This window comes from Mirounga angustirostris, unplaced genomic scaffold, assembly GCF_029215605.1.
Source record: "Mirounga angustirostris isolate CCGP_5_RB_7025 unplaced genomic scaffold, mMirAng1.0.hap1 SCAF_10, whole genome shotgun sequence".
NCBI classification, from domain to species: Eukaryota; Metazoa; Chordata; class Mammalia; order Carnivora; family Phocidae; genus Mirounga; species Mirounga angustirostris.
This window is the reverse complement of record NW_026991718.1, coordinates 80,898,692-80,913,734: the sequence shown is the minus strand read 5'-3', so window position 1 is coordinate 80,913,734 and position 15,043 is coordinate 80,898,692. Positions and strand designations below refer to the sequence as shown.

General features: G+C 39.9%; 1 non-coding gene across 1 annotated transcript; it reads left to right on the top strand.

Annotated features, from left to right (window-relative positions):
* The first annotated feature begins 14,335 nt into the window (after nucleotides 1-14,335).
* On the top strand, nucleotides 14,336-14,443 carry LOC123852163 (U6 spliceosomal RNA). Its single transcript, XR_006792786.2, has one exon. It is a non-coding gene; the product is annotated as a U6 spliceosomal RNA (small nuclear RNA).
* Nucleotides 14,444-15,043: the final 600 nt, after the last annotated feature.

The window sequence follows — 15,043 nt, the reverse complement described above, 5'->3', positions numbered from 1 at the left end:
GGTGGTGATCGTGGTGAGGATGATGGTAATGATCATGATGGATGGTGGTGATGATGATCATGATGAGGGTGATGAGGGTGATGAAGGACAGTGATGATGGTGATAATGGTGGTGTTGATTGTAATGGTGATGATGGTGGTGGTGATTGTGGTGAGGATGATGGTGATGATCATGGTGGATGGTGGTGATAATGATCATGATGAGGGTGATGAGGGTGATGAAGGACAGTGATGATGATGATAGTGGTGGTGATGGTGATGTTAATTATGATGTCAACATGAATGTAGAGCTTTCAGCATGTGTTTTTTACTTACTGGTACCCAACCATCCTATGTTGGGTATTATCTCCCATCCCCGTTTAGACATAGGAAATGTGAGGCTCCACAAAATTTTTAAAAAGTTGATCAAAAGCTATTCATCCTCTAAGTGACAGAGCTGAAATGAGAACAGAAATTTATTTCCACTCTTGTAGGCTGTGAATAAATAGCCATGAGAGTGCCTCAAATGGGATAGAAGCCACGAAAGAAACAAATATCAAAGGTTATGGAATTCAGAAGTGAGGATCCAGGAAGAAATAGGGGCCTTAGCACCGAGGGCTCTGGAGGCCCTGACAAGGACATTGACATTTACACTAAGATGGGAAATCTTTGAAAAGTTTGAACAGAAATAGATGAGACGATCTGACTTTTGTTTTAATGGGATTCCTCCAGTTCTTGCCTTGAGAATGGAGTTTAGGAGAGCAAGGACAAAAGCAGAGATGCAAGTTAGGAAGAGACGATGCTAGTTTGCATCCGTGTAGGGGCAGTAGCGATGGGAAGAAGTGGTTGGATTCTGAATATATTTGAATTATGGATGTATTTTGAAGGTAGAATGAACACTATTACCTGAAAGATCAGACTTGGAGGGTAGGAGAAAAAGAAGAATCTAGGTTAACTGTAAGCTATCTTCTCTGAGCCACTGGGAAAATGGAGTTGCCTTAAAAAAGTTCTGGGTTTTGGGCGCCTGGGTGGCTCAGTCCATTAAGCGTCTGCCTTTGGCTCAAGTCATGATCCCAGGGTCCGGGGATGGGGCCCCGCATCGGGCTCCCTACTCAGCAGGGAGTCTGCTTCTCCCTCTCCCTCTGCCCACCCCCAACTCATGCTTCCTTTCTCACTTTGCTCTCTTTCTCTCTCAAATAAATAAATAAAATCTTTTAAAAAAGGAAAAAAAAGAAAATTCTGGGTTTTCTGTTTTTTGTTTGTTTGTTTGTTTGTTTGTTTGTTTTAACACAGACAAGGAAGGTTGTGGAGGAGCTGGTTTAGAGGGTGTTTATCAGGAACATTGGAAATGGTAAGCTTAGGGTGCCTATCAGACCTCCAAGTGGGAATGTCAGAAAAGGTTGAATATTTAGGTTTAGGATTTAGGGGAGAAGCTCAGAGTGGATATATTAATCTGTGAGTCATCAGCTAATAGATTGGTGTATTAATTAGGGCAATACTGTTGCTATTACAGAAAAACACAGCCCCTAGGTGACTGGAGCTGAAACTCAAACCCAAAACCTTACTCTTCAAATTCATAGAAATTTCTCATTTCATTGAAGTCCAATCCACAGTGGGGAATATGGAAATCTCAGGGGAAAGGTTCACACAGTCATTAAGGGACGTAGGCTGATCAAGACTTGACAATTGGTACCATCACCCCACTGGTAGAGAGGAAAAAGAAATGATGTCCATGGGAAATTTTTGAGGAGTACAGATCACTTCATTGGCAAGAAATAGACCAGTGGTCATAATTAGATATAAGAACTTAGAAATATAATCTCTGGCTGGGCAGTTTTTTTCCCAAGCCACAACAATCACTAAGGAAGGGGAGCACGAGTCTTTGCCAGTTAGCTGGGTACTGCGACTAGCTAAGGAGGGAGTGTAGAGGGAAAAAAGAAGAGAGGTCCAGGGACTGAGCCATGGGATATGCTGACACTTGGAGGTTGTAGAGCTGAGGAAGAACCAGTAAACAAAGATTGGGAATCCACACTGAGAAAATAAGAGGAGACTCAGTTGAGCATGTCTCCTGGAAGCCAAATGAAGAGAGTATTTCAGGGACAGAAGCGTGAGTAAAAATATCTAATTCCATGATGGGTTGAGTAAGATGAGGATGAAGACAAGGCTTTTGATTTAGAAACATAGAGTTTTGGGGACCTGGGGAAGAACAATTTTTTTGTAAAGCACTACATGTTAAATCCTGACAAGTTGAAGAAGGGAGTAGAGGAGAAGAATTGAAGACAGTGAGTCCCAACCTCTATTACAAGGATTTTACTGTATGGGGAAGAAAATAAATAGGACAATAGCCAGAGGGAAACAGGAGGTCAAAGAAGAAAAATTTGTAAAGGCTGGGGAACTAACAGCATATTTGCCTAGTGATGACCATGATCCAATGCAAAGGGGGAAAAATGACTTAGATGAGAAACAAACAAACAAAAAAGTCGCTGAAGCACTGTCCAGTTAGATGAGAGGGATGGTATCCAGTGGGCAGGTGGAAGGACCCGGCTCGTCTGGGAGCAAGGCCAGTTTATCCACAGCAGCAGGAAAGAAGGGTGCAGACAGGTCAGTGAGCATTTGTGCTGACAGCAGCTTAATGGGTTCTGACCTCAATGCTTTGATTCTTCAATGAGAGTGAGGTTAGGGTAGGCATTGGAGGTCAAAGGAGAAAATTAAAATAGAAAATATTCATTCAAGGATATTGGAAGAGTGAATGACTAGGCATATAAATTATAAATTCCAAATAGAATTAGAGTTCACTTGAGGTTTATAACCAGGAATATAAAAAGGGACCAATTAGTTGGACTGTGTGTTTCTGGATCCACATTCGCTCGCACAGGTGCAAGCATTCGGTGGGCAGAGATCAAATTAACCTATATTGAGGTTTCACCAGGCATGTAGGAAGGAGTGAGGGGCTTGAGAGCATATGCAAGGGAGTGGTACAATGGCACTAGTAAAATGGCATTTAAGTCAGGTAGGACCGAGGGACCACAGGTGCCAGTGCAGGCAAGGATTGATACACTTGGAGTATTTGCAGGAGTGAACCGGAAAGATTTGAAGGAGCACTAGAGAGTGGAATGTTTAATATTTGAATTTATTAATGAATTTATTTTCATGAAGACTTTCATTTATGAAAAAGGGGCTGCAAAAGGTTAAAGTACTTTGTGAAATGTGTTCAGACATTGATTTGTTCATTCACCAAATGATGATTCAACTGAATTCTTTTAGACTTTGTGACAGACTCTCATCATTGTACAACATGAAGTATTTTAACTCATGAAGCTCATTATCTCATGGGTTGGCGCAAATCATACATGGTATTTCAAGCTTAAAGACTGTTCAGATTCTAGAAGCAAATGAACAGCCCATAAGATACTGGCTTTATAGACTTAAGTTTATATACCAATATAGATCACAATTTATTTTTGCACAGGGACACGGCCTGGGATTTCTTCAGAATTCTGTACTTGAGTAAAATGGGTTATTTTGTATTAAATAATAATTTATTCCCAATATGAGCATTGTAAGAACTGAACAAATTTAAAGCAAGATTTAAATACCATAAAGTATTTCCAAATAATTTCCAATGCTTAATCTGAGCTAGAATTTCCCCAGGCTGTTAAAAAAATTGCCCTGATTTGCTCTAGGCACCTACTTTCTTCTGGGACATAGACATTCCTTAGAGGTAGTTTTGTCAATTCTAGAACTCTGAGGAATATTATACATAAAAAAATCCTTACAGAAGACTTTATATAGCCCTTCCTTAGCTGCTTACAAGATAGTCCATGGCTCTCTTCCCTGTATTCATTCATTCTCTGTCCCCATCCCTCCATGTGTGTGCCCCCCTCTAGGAACGTGAACTATTGAGCAGAGGCCATAGGGTTTGTCAGAATGGTACTGCATAGTAAATGCTCAGCCAGGGGTTGAATGAGTGGGGGAAAAAAATCAGTGAATGGGGGGCGCCTGGGTGGTTCAGTCGTTAAGCACCTGCCTTCCGCTCAGGTCATGATCCCAGGGTCCTGGGATCGAGCCCCGCATCAGGCTCCCTGCTCACGGGGAGCCTGCTTCTCCCTCTCCCACGTGTTCCCTCTCTGGCTGTGTCTCTCTCTGTCAAATAAATAATAAAATCTTAAAAAAAAAATCAGTGGATGATCTTGATTTACTTTCTGGACATGCCCTACTTAATTCTTAGAGAATTCTTTTTCATTCTGTTTGTCATTCTGTCCAATGTTTGCTCCTTGCGCTTTCATCTAAACTCTCCCTCAGTCTTTACTACATGCTTTTCGCATTCTTGTAAATTACACTGATAAAGAGCAAATGCAAGTCTAGCTTGCAACTGGCTTTTTCTACCCAGGAGTCCTGGGAGCGTCCTCCCAAATATTGCACTGGTGGCTTCCTCCATGTGGAATGCCAAAGACAATTGACTAACTTGGAAAGAAATGAAAGGGTCAATTTATGTGACAGCCTCAATGAAAAGTACAAAAGTAATTAGGTACAACAAATCGGGTGAATAGCCATGCCTCTGCCTCTCCGCATATGTCACTTGTTCCAAAGGAGTTATTACTGAGCTTCCTTCAAAAAATGAAACATTCTCATTTTCTTTTTAAAGATTTATTTATTTATTTATTTATTTATTTATTTATTTATTTGAGAGAGAGAGCATGACCGCCGGAGTGGGGCAAGGGGCAGAGGGAGAAGTTGAGAGAGAATCTCGAGTGGACTTCCCACTGAGCCCAAAGCCCGGGAGGAGCTCCATCTCATGACCCTGAGATCATGACCTGAGCTGAAACCAAGAGTTCAACCGATGACGACACAGCCACCCAGAAATGCCCCAGAAAATGAAACAGTTTCAGCTCAAAATGTAACCCCTCCACTCCTGAAATGAAACTGATTGCATTCATCTCAAGTCCGCCGGAGTTCAGAACCATTCACCGCTGGTCTCCGAGGCTAGGACCGCACCAGTAGCAAAGTAGGTCTTCACAGACCAAATGAGTCAAACTGTTGTATTTTAAAACTCAAATATACAAAAATTGGATGTCAAATTTATTATGACAATTGGAGATACAAAATGGATGAACCTGATAAATAGGAATGATAGAAACCAGGACCAAGACATTTCTTACCACCTCATGAAAGGGTCCCTTGTGTTCTTTCTTAGGAAGAAAATTGGAAATCAATGCAGAATCATACTGCATATCACTTCTAATTTGATTAATATACTACTTGCCTTTTCAATTTTTACATTTTTAGAAAACAGTACATATTTCCTGTTTATGCCACAAGGTAAGAGAGAGAATATTTTTGCTCACTCTGGGTTTAGAGAACTGAGATATTTCCGATAAACATTGTTTGCAAAGATACTTGGCCTGGCTTCCACAGAACTTAATTTTATGAAAAATAATGTAATAGTTTTGAAGAGATAAGTATACCTTGGGCCAACTAACAGGTACATATAACAAAGTACACACTAAATAGTCTCCTGTATTAGAGAGGTGCCTGGGTGGCTCAGTCAGTTCAGCATCTGCCTTCGGCTCAGGTCATGATCCCCGGATCCTGGGATCAAGTCCCCTGTCGGGCTCCCCGCTCAGCAGACACTCTGCTTCTCCCTCTGTCTCTCCCCCTCCCCCTGCTTGTGTTCTCTCTCTGGAATAAATAAATAAAATCTTTAAAAAATAAATAAAATAGAAATAATGATGATAATGATAATAATAATAGTACTCTTATTGTATTGTAACAATGTGTGTTCAATAGAATAGACAAACAGACTAAAAACCCGCAAAGAGAGTCACTGATGAAGGGCAGTATAGCATCATCAACGTACAAGACTCACATATGCACAATCACTGGTCCTAAAAATGGAATTTTACGTTGCAGTTAGGTTTCCTAAGAATTCTATTGAGGAAGTAAAATTATCCTTCTATATTTTAGATATATATTTATATATATTATATTTATATATATATTTATATAGATATATATTTATTCCCTTCTCTGGAATAATTGACCAAATACTAGACTTGGTTGTTTGTCAGTGCTTATTACTGTTAACAATGCTTTGATGTTTCCTCATAAATTTTATACCTATACTGATCATATTTCTATCTTAAGTTGTTCTTCCATTTTATAAGGTGGATATCTTTCCTATCCTAGAATTAGTTGAGAAAAAAGTGATATACATACACGAATTCATGAGTGGCAAAAAAAAAAAAAAACCCCAAAAACATAGTAACAGTGAATGTGCATGATACTTACAAGGGTCCCTATGTGGGTACATTTTTACAGCTTCACAAACATCCATTTCTTTATTTTTTCACGTATGCAATTAGAGTGAATGGTGTCTACTTTTGAGAGCTGCTGTCACGACTGATTGCAAAAATGTATGGTTAAGCACCCAGTGCAAGTCTGCACAGAGTACACACTAAATATTAACTGTCCTTCCTACATAATCACTGGAAGTCCCTGGCAGCCTCAAGATTCTCTGTACTACATCATGTAATGCCTAATGACCATTGATATCACTCAGTAACACTTGGGTCTTATCTGAATCCCAAAGAATCCTAAGAATATATATTTAGACTTGGCATCACTTCACTTATGTAAAGTATGCCAATCTGAACTGGAGAAAATATAACTCATATAGTTAAGAAATGAAATTCTTTGCCTTCATGGACCCAAGGGACTTAAATTTTCAATGATTCAAAATTAACTTGTGATCTTACTTCTCTTTTTCTAATTACTTAGGCACTTAGGAAAACAATCAGAAAGACAAAAATAATGGGGGTGAGGAGTGACTGGCTAAAGCACCAGTTTATACTGTGGACTCAACTCATCAATTTCCTTTGAATCTATTGGTACACTGGACATCCAGAATCACTAACGCCAACTGGGTATGCAAGTAAGAAATCAGTTTCAGTTCTACTAGACTAAATTTCAGGCCTATTTAGGTTTAAATTCAGGCCTAGGCAGGTTTGAATTTTAGATTAAATTCACTCCTACTTGGATTCATCTCCAACCACTCAAAAACGTGGACACGGTTACCACGCTCAGGAGTGAATGGTTCAATTATCCAAAAACTCTGTATAGTCCTTGAAGCCGAAGTTTAGTAGAAAGGCCTTCCAACAACAATTTAGTAGGAAAACACACACTATGGCCACCAAAGCAGCTGCTTGTACAAAGTTACACTGGCCTGGACACGGTTTTCCCAGATATTCGTGTTTAGTTGTTACATCACAGGTACGAGCCAGATGACCCAGGCTTATAAACTGGAGCCAGAAGAATCACTGAAACCCAAAGGGTTCAGGTGCCTTTTTAGTAATACTTACAGTGGGGCATGACATCCCCACAATGCTAAGTAGTAGAAGGAAACACGGAAGTGAAAGGTCCACGTGTCAGGTCTAAGGGATAGCATCTCCAATTTCCCAACTTCGTGCGCACGCGCACACGGGCACACACACGCACGCACACAATCTTTTCCATTCCAATGCCTGCATTTACAGAAGAGAATGAGGTTCTCACAAATGCACTGACTTAATTAGAAAAAATCAGTGCCATATCCAAGAAAAGAATTCTAACCTGACTTGTAGCTTCCTCTCTTCCCATTCAGCTTAATAATCCTGGTAGCTTGATGGTCCCATCGGGTTAATGTACCTTGAACGTTTCCCGGTATCTATCTGGGATTGACTGGAAGTTTTCTTTATGAATGTCTGGCCTAAATAAAGATACTACATGAATAAAACATAATCACAGATGTTGCTGAGGCATAAGGAGGTTCCATACTACTGGACTGCCATCATGAAATATTATATTTTTATCAAGGAGGGTGAGATTTAGGAGGAAAGAATTAGCTAAGGACAGAAGAGAAAGGGAAATGATTTTTCTGATCCCAAAGAATGCAGGCACAACCTGATCGACACTCCTACATGCAGAGAAGAAAGAATTATGAAAAGTTGTTGTTGATCTGCCGTGAAAATACAGGCTCACTCAGAAGTGGAAATCAAATCTAGCTAAACCCAAGAAACTTTATTTTGTAACACATGCATGTGCACACCACCCCCTCCCCACCCCCCCAGCTCAGCCATGGCCTGGGTTCTCAGCAGGGAAAGCCAGGCAGGCCTTTACTGACACCAGCACCTGCTGCCTTCTGTGCCTTATTGTCAAGACTCCGCAACCTTGCCTGCCCTTCCTAGGGAAAACAGCTGCAGGAGGGAGGTTTCAGTGACGGAGAATAACGGCCTCCATGTGGTAAAGCGTAGTAAAAAAGGTCAGTTGTGATAAGAATCTCCATAGCTGTTGATAGGGAGGAAGCAAAATCAGAAAAGAAATCTCAACCCAGTTTTTTTTCCCCTCCGTTCTCTATTTACTCACTTAACGATACCCTTATTATTCTCAGATTTCAGGTACCTGTCTATTGACAAGCGGAAAATTTTGTAATTATCTGGAAGAATGAAGTAAGGCAGTCACGCTCCCATTCCTACCTGCCTCTCTACTTTTATTATGGTCCCTTTTACGAATTGTACTTGAGTGCATGATAGACATTCGTAAAAACAAGTCTGTATGTTTATGTGTTTTGTCTTGCTCTTTGTATCTTTGCGAAAGAGAGTAAAGAAACCAAAATGATCCCTCAGGGTGGGCAGAGAGTGTGCCGCATGCTTTTCATAGGTTTTTCTCCTGGTACGTCTCTATCTTCCTCCTCCTCCCCCTCCTCCTTTTTCCTTTTCTTCTTTTGTTTCGCCTCTTCCTCCTTCCTTGTCTTTCCTCCTCTCCCCCTTCCTTTTCCCTAATAGATCTTTCCTCTTACACACACAGGTACACACGTGTGCATGTGCATACATATACATATACACCTCAGTTTGAAGCGATGTATAGAGAATTCAATAATGATCTGGTGACAACATTGCTATATCTAGCTCACTCTATCTATCATCTGTCTCTCTCTCTCTCTCTCTCCAGTGCGATAATGTTTCTGCATCTAAACAAGGAGGCGGGCTTCCCTTTCTTCATAATTCACTCCAAGTCTCCTCGGCTCCAGGTTTTTATCGCATTTCGGCAGTCAAGAAGTGTTCTCGGATTACTCTCAACTTCTTCCTATCATGAGCCTCACTTCCTATGGTCCTAGAGAGGTGATATTATAGGATTTTGGCTTATAACAGAGACAAAGAAAACCTGGAAATTAGCCATCAAAGGGAAAAAAAGGATAAGTCCATTTATCTAAAAGTAGTGGCCAAGCTGTGTTCACAAGAACACATTATTTGGCTTATATTTAAATCATTTTTAACAACTGATGCGGCTCACTGCCGGAGTCATATTGTGAAGACAACCAAAACATATGAAATCCTTTGGCTCATTCACCTTGTGTATAGTCTACTCGAGGTAAGAGGTAGTTTACTCTACAAAAATGCCTGTGGTGCAATCTAGCTTTCACTATTTAAGAACCAGTTCTTATAAACCTGTTTTTAAGACCTGTTGTTTACTTCACAGACATCAAACAAAGTTGTAAAACCAGTTCCTCTATTAGGCTGTACCAAGAAGAGCCTACTTCTTGTCATAAGATTCTATGGTTGTCTCTGTTAAGTGGACCTACATTCTTCTAATAGTACCTGGGTTCCAAACCTTTTATAACTAAATTGCTCCTGTTGGGTTGATAAAGAAGCTTTATCATAACTTATTAATTTATTTTATTTTATTTTTTAAAGATTTTATTTATTTATTTGAGACACAGAGAGAGCTAGAGAGAACACAATCAGGGTGAAGGGCAGGGGGAGAGGCAGGCTCCCTGCTGAGCAGGGAACCCAGTGCGGGACTGGATCCCCGGACCCCGGGAGCATGACCTGAGCCGAAGGCAGACGTTTGACTGACTGAGCCACCCAGGCACCTTCATAATTTATTAACTTAAAGACATACTCATGGGGGAGCCTGGGTGGCTCTGTCGGTTAAGAGTCTGCCTTCGGCTCAGGTCATGATCCCAGGGTCCTGGGATTGAGTTCCGAGCCAGGCTCCCTCCTCAGCAGGGAGTGTTTCTCCCTCTCCCTCTGCCTCTTTACCCACTTGTACTCTCTCTTTCCCTCTCTTTCTCAAATAAATAAATCTTTAAAAAAATAATAAAAGTATACTCATGTTTTCCACCAACATCTTAGTGTGCTTCTGTCCTGAGATGTGTTACACTTGGGAAGTGGGAATCTGCCTTATCAGGCATGGTTGTACCTTGATTCAAAAGACTGTGGTTGAAATTTATTATTTAAAAGTGTATCTCTTAATTAGATGCCTTAACACATAAAATGTGATCCATACGGATTTTTTTCAAAATGTTTAAAGTATCATGGTAAATTACCATACATATAGGATATGCTCCTAAGGTATTGGGCCTAGAGAATAAGCAAATAAATTAATAAAGTAAGCAAATAAATTCACCTTGTCCATTGAAGTCACCTGAAAACAAACATAAGAATATCAACAAGAGATTGAGCAATGGAATGAACATTGTTATGGAAAGCCCATTTTTATTTCTTTACTATTGACTAAAAAGTCTTATTTTTGAGAAGCTGATCAAAAAATAACTAAAATTCTGAATTTCTCAATCACGTCTAAGAAAATTTTAAAAATACAAAATAAGGAGTTGGTTTTGAGCAAAACAAACCCAATATCCTCAAATCTCTTGTTCCATCGTCCTTCTGGCAGGTACTGCCCTTGACTAAGGGAGGCAAGGTAAAGTACATTTTTATTCTGCATAGTTAAGGTATAAAATATCCCCACTTCCCTCGAGAAACAGTTATCATACAGTATCATACCTAAAACATTTTGATGAACACTGAATATTAAACCATTATATGACACTACATAAATTGAATAAAAGTGAACACAAATACATACTCTTCAATTTTTTAATATGCTAAGAGTATATCACAACATTGACAATATGAAGACAAACATTTGGATTTATTTTTAAATTCAAAATTCTTCTGGTTGTTCTTCACTGAAGGGCCTAAAAGGTGAAAAGGTAATCAGGTTACCACCAAAGGAAATGAGTCTGGCATGTTCTTGATGTCTCCCCTCCACCTGAGTGAATCAAGCCAAATGTCTGCTTTCTTTTTATGTGCTCCCAAACACTGGTGGAAAACAGCAAAGTCATTAAGATTTGGGACATGATAAATTCACAGTGCCCCACCACTCCTGGGACCTTAATGCTGCTAGGAGAACAATTAAGTTTTCTTCATTTTCTCTCCCATTTTTTTTCAAATCTTCTCTACTTTCCTAAAGAATAATACTTCACCTCCTTCCCATACCACTCTATCCTCCTTAGAAAGAAAGAAGGAAAGAAAGAAAGAAAGAAAGAAAGAAAGAAAGAAAGAAAGAAAGAAAGAGAAAGAAAGAAAGAAAGAAGAAAGAAAGAAAGAAAGAAAGAAGAAAGAAAGAAGAAAGAAAGAAAGAAAGAAAGAAAGAAAGAAAGAAAGAAAGAAAGAAAGAAAGAAAGAAAGAAAGAAAGAAAGAAGCCATCAACAAGAACTCTCTCACTTACATCAGATCAAGCATTTATTTGCTTCCATACCATCTCTTTCTCTTCTCCTACTGAAGAGGGCCTTGATTCCTATCTAAACTTTGTTCTTCCATCTGAGCTTCAAGTGTCATTCTCTTCGTCTTTTCAGGAACATCTCCATACCAATTATTCCCTTGCTCTTTGCTATTCAGTCTCTTCATGCAAGTGGGCATGAATACTTCCTCCATAGTCTTCCTTCCTATGGCTTTGGCTTCACATTCTTAGCCTCCCAAGCAAGTCCCCTCACCTGTCCACCCTTTCCTTGTTGACCGGTTGACTGATATTCTTCCCCATTCTGCCCTCCTACTTTGTGTATTTTCCATGAGCATTTTTACCCTCTCCCCTGGTGTTCAATCCTGACAATACTTGTGACCTGTAAATCTACCATCAGCCCTAAATTCTCTACTAAACTTCAGGTTTAAATTTACTGCTAACTGGAAGACAATACCTCCCAGGTATCTCACAAGTGCTAAAAATAAGACAATAGGCCCCAAATAGGGTCCCTTATGCTAAGCCCCAAATCACCAAACCAAGACTTAATTTAATTACAGTTCCAGCTCTCCCAGAAATGGGATCTTAAACCAGTTGATCAGGAACCATCTTATCAGCACTAATTAGGTAATCTTCCAGAGAAATCTCTGTCATCCCCCAAAGGAAAGTAATCTTGCCATAGCCTTGCCCCTGTTAATGTGCCTCTTCTCCATCTTTGTTCCAACTCCTTTCTGCCCATATAAGTCCTCCATTTTATACGGTTCCTTGGAGCTTCTTTATGGCTTCTAGATGGGTTACTACCTGATTTGAATTAATTTTTCCTCACATAAACTCTTAAAATATTTAATATGCCTCAGTTTACCTTTTAACACAGGTAACTCAATATTTTAGAATAAAAGTTATCTGTTCCTCCCATCAACCCAATGTGACCCTTTCCTCTAAGTCTTATTTCATTAAATGTAAAGTCATCTATTTGATTAGTCAATAAATTTGGGCATTATACTTGATTTCTCACTCTCCCTTCATCCTACATAAAATCAAACTCCAAGCCCCCTCACTGGGACTCCAAGATGTCACTGGAATCCATCCACATCTCTCTCCCCCTGCTGCCTCTACCCCTGGTTGTTGGACTGTCACCTCTACCTTAGACACTGTAGTAGCTTCCCTGCCTCCTGTTTCTCCATGTCTTTGATGCACTCTTCACTCCTTGGCCATAGTTACCTCTCCACTCAAACTCTGGGCTGCAGCTAACTACTTTCACTTCCAAGTCATCTTGCCCTCCATCACCTCTTGCACAGGCTACCACACCTCTTCTCCACCTTTGCCTTTTTAACTCGTATGTATTGGTCAGGCTTTAGCTTGGATGTCATTTTCTTTGTAAAACCTTCCTTCACACCAGGATTCTGGGTAAACTGCCCTTCCACTGGACTCCCATAGCATCCTACTGAATGAACTTTCCTACTCAGTTGTTCTGAACTTCATAATTTTTTTTAAAGATTTTATTTATTTATTTGACAGAGAGAGAGACAGCGAGAGAGGGAACACAAGCAGGGGGAGTGGAAAAGGGAGAAACACACTTCCCGCTGAGCAGGGAGCTCGATGCAGGGCTCGATCTCAGGACCCTGGGATCATGACCTGAGCCGAAGGCAGACACTTAACGACTGAACCACCCAGGCGTCCCTGAACTTCATAATTTCTGCTTGTCTTATTCACTGTTGTGGTTCTAGAATCTAGCACACAGTACCTGACATAGATGAAATACTCTAAATAATTATTAAATAAATTCATGAATTCACAAATGAATGGTTGTAGGACTAGTTGAATACTAAATGGAATAAATTGGGCTGAAGGAGGGAAATCAAACACTCAGCAAGACAGTGAATGAGGTCAAAATATTCTGTGAATTATTCCTAATGTCTATTTTCTATCATAAATTCTTTAAAAGTGCATTTATAAACTTGTGACTTTTACATGTTTGCAACAGATTTCATTAAGTCCCATTCTTCCCTCCTCCACGTATCTATGCCATTTGTCAAGTAATTTTGCAAAGGTCACTAACTGTGGGCAGGGCACACTTCTCACTTCAGCTCTGGTTTCAACCATGACAGATGCTTTGGTCCACAGGTGAAAGTAACACAGTGTTTGTCCGAGTCTCAGACTCTCGAGGCCTTGCATCTTTCTGTTGGTCCTTTTGTGCCTCCGCAATTGCCATTAGAAGAATATGGCTGTGCCCACCCACTGATTCCAGGAAGAGAATATGAGACCCATGGAGCAGAAAGACCCCAGCCAAGATGCTTCAGCTGAACCCAGCCTAGATCAGCTGAGCCCAGCTGACCTCTATCCTTGGTTGCTATATATATGCTTATTGTTTTAAGTCACTGTGTTTTAGGATAGTTTTTTTTTTTTTTTTTAAGATTTTGTTTATTTATTTGACAGAGAGAGACACAGCAAGAGAGGGAACACAAGCAGGGGGAGTGGGAGAGGGAGAAGCAGGCTCCCCGCAGAGCAGGGAGCCTGATGCGGGGCTCGATCCCAGGACCCTGGGATCATGACCTGAGCCGAAGGCAGTCGCTCAACTGACTGAGCCACCCAGGCGCCCTAGGATAGTTTTTTATACCAAATTTTTGTGATGGCAATAACTGCCTGGCATATTTGTCCCTTGAATGTTTGGGTATAGCTATTCCAGATAATGGTTATGATATGTCCTTGCCCTGGCTCATCAAAAAATAATAGTTTGGGAAAAAATGTTTATAGTACATATATCTAACTAAAGAGTTGAATGCAAAATACATAAAGAACTGTGCTCACTTCGGCAGCACATATACTAAAATTGGAATGATACAGAGCAGATTAGCATGGCCCCTGCACAAAGATGAATGCGAATTTGCAAAATACATAAAGAACTCATAGGAAAAAAATACAAACAACCCAATTTAAAATAACAGAAAAAAAAACCCACCCTTGAACACATATTTTACCAAAAAAGTACACAAAATAGCCAATAAGCACATGGAAAGGTATTCAATATCATTAGCCATCAGGGGATGCAAATTAAAACCACAGTGAGATATACCATTTCACGCACACTAGTGGGGCTCTTTTCAAAAAAAAAAAACCCTGACAAAACGAATGTTAGTGAGTATAAGAAGCAACTAAAAGTCTCATCTATTGCTGGCAGGAGTATAGAAATGGCCAACCATGCTGGAAAACTCCTTTGCAATTTCACTTCCCCAAAATTTCACTTCCAGGTATTACACCAGTAGAGTAGTATAGACTTTATTTAAAGTAAAGAAGTAAAGACTATATGTCCACAGAAAGTCTTAGAGAAGAATGTTCATAGTAACCTTATCCATAATTGCCTCAGACTGGAAATGACCCAAATAACAATCAACAGGTGAATGGATAAACACACTGTGGCAAACTCAAACAATGAAATGCTTCTTAGTAAAAAGAAATGAACTACTGACATACACAATAATTTGGATCAACTTCAAAAACATTATATCAA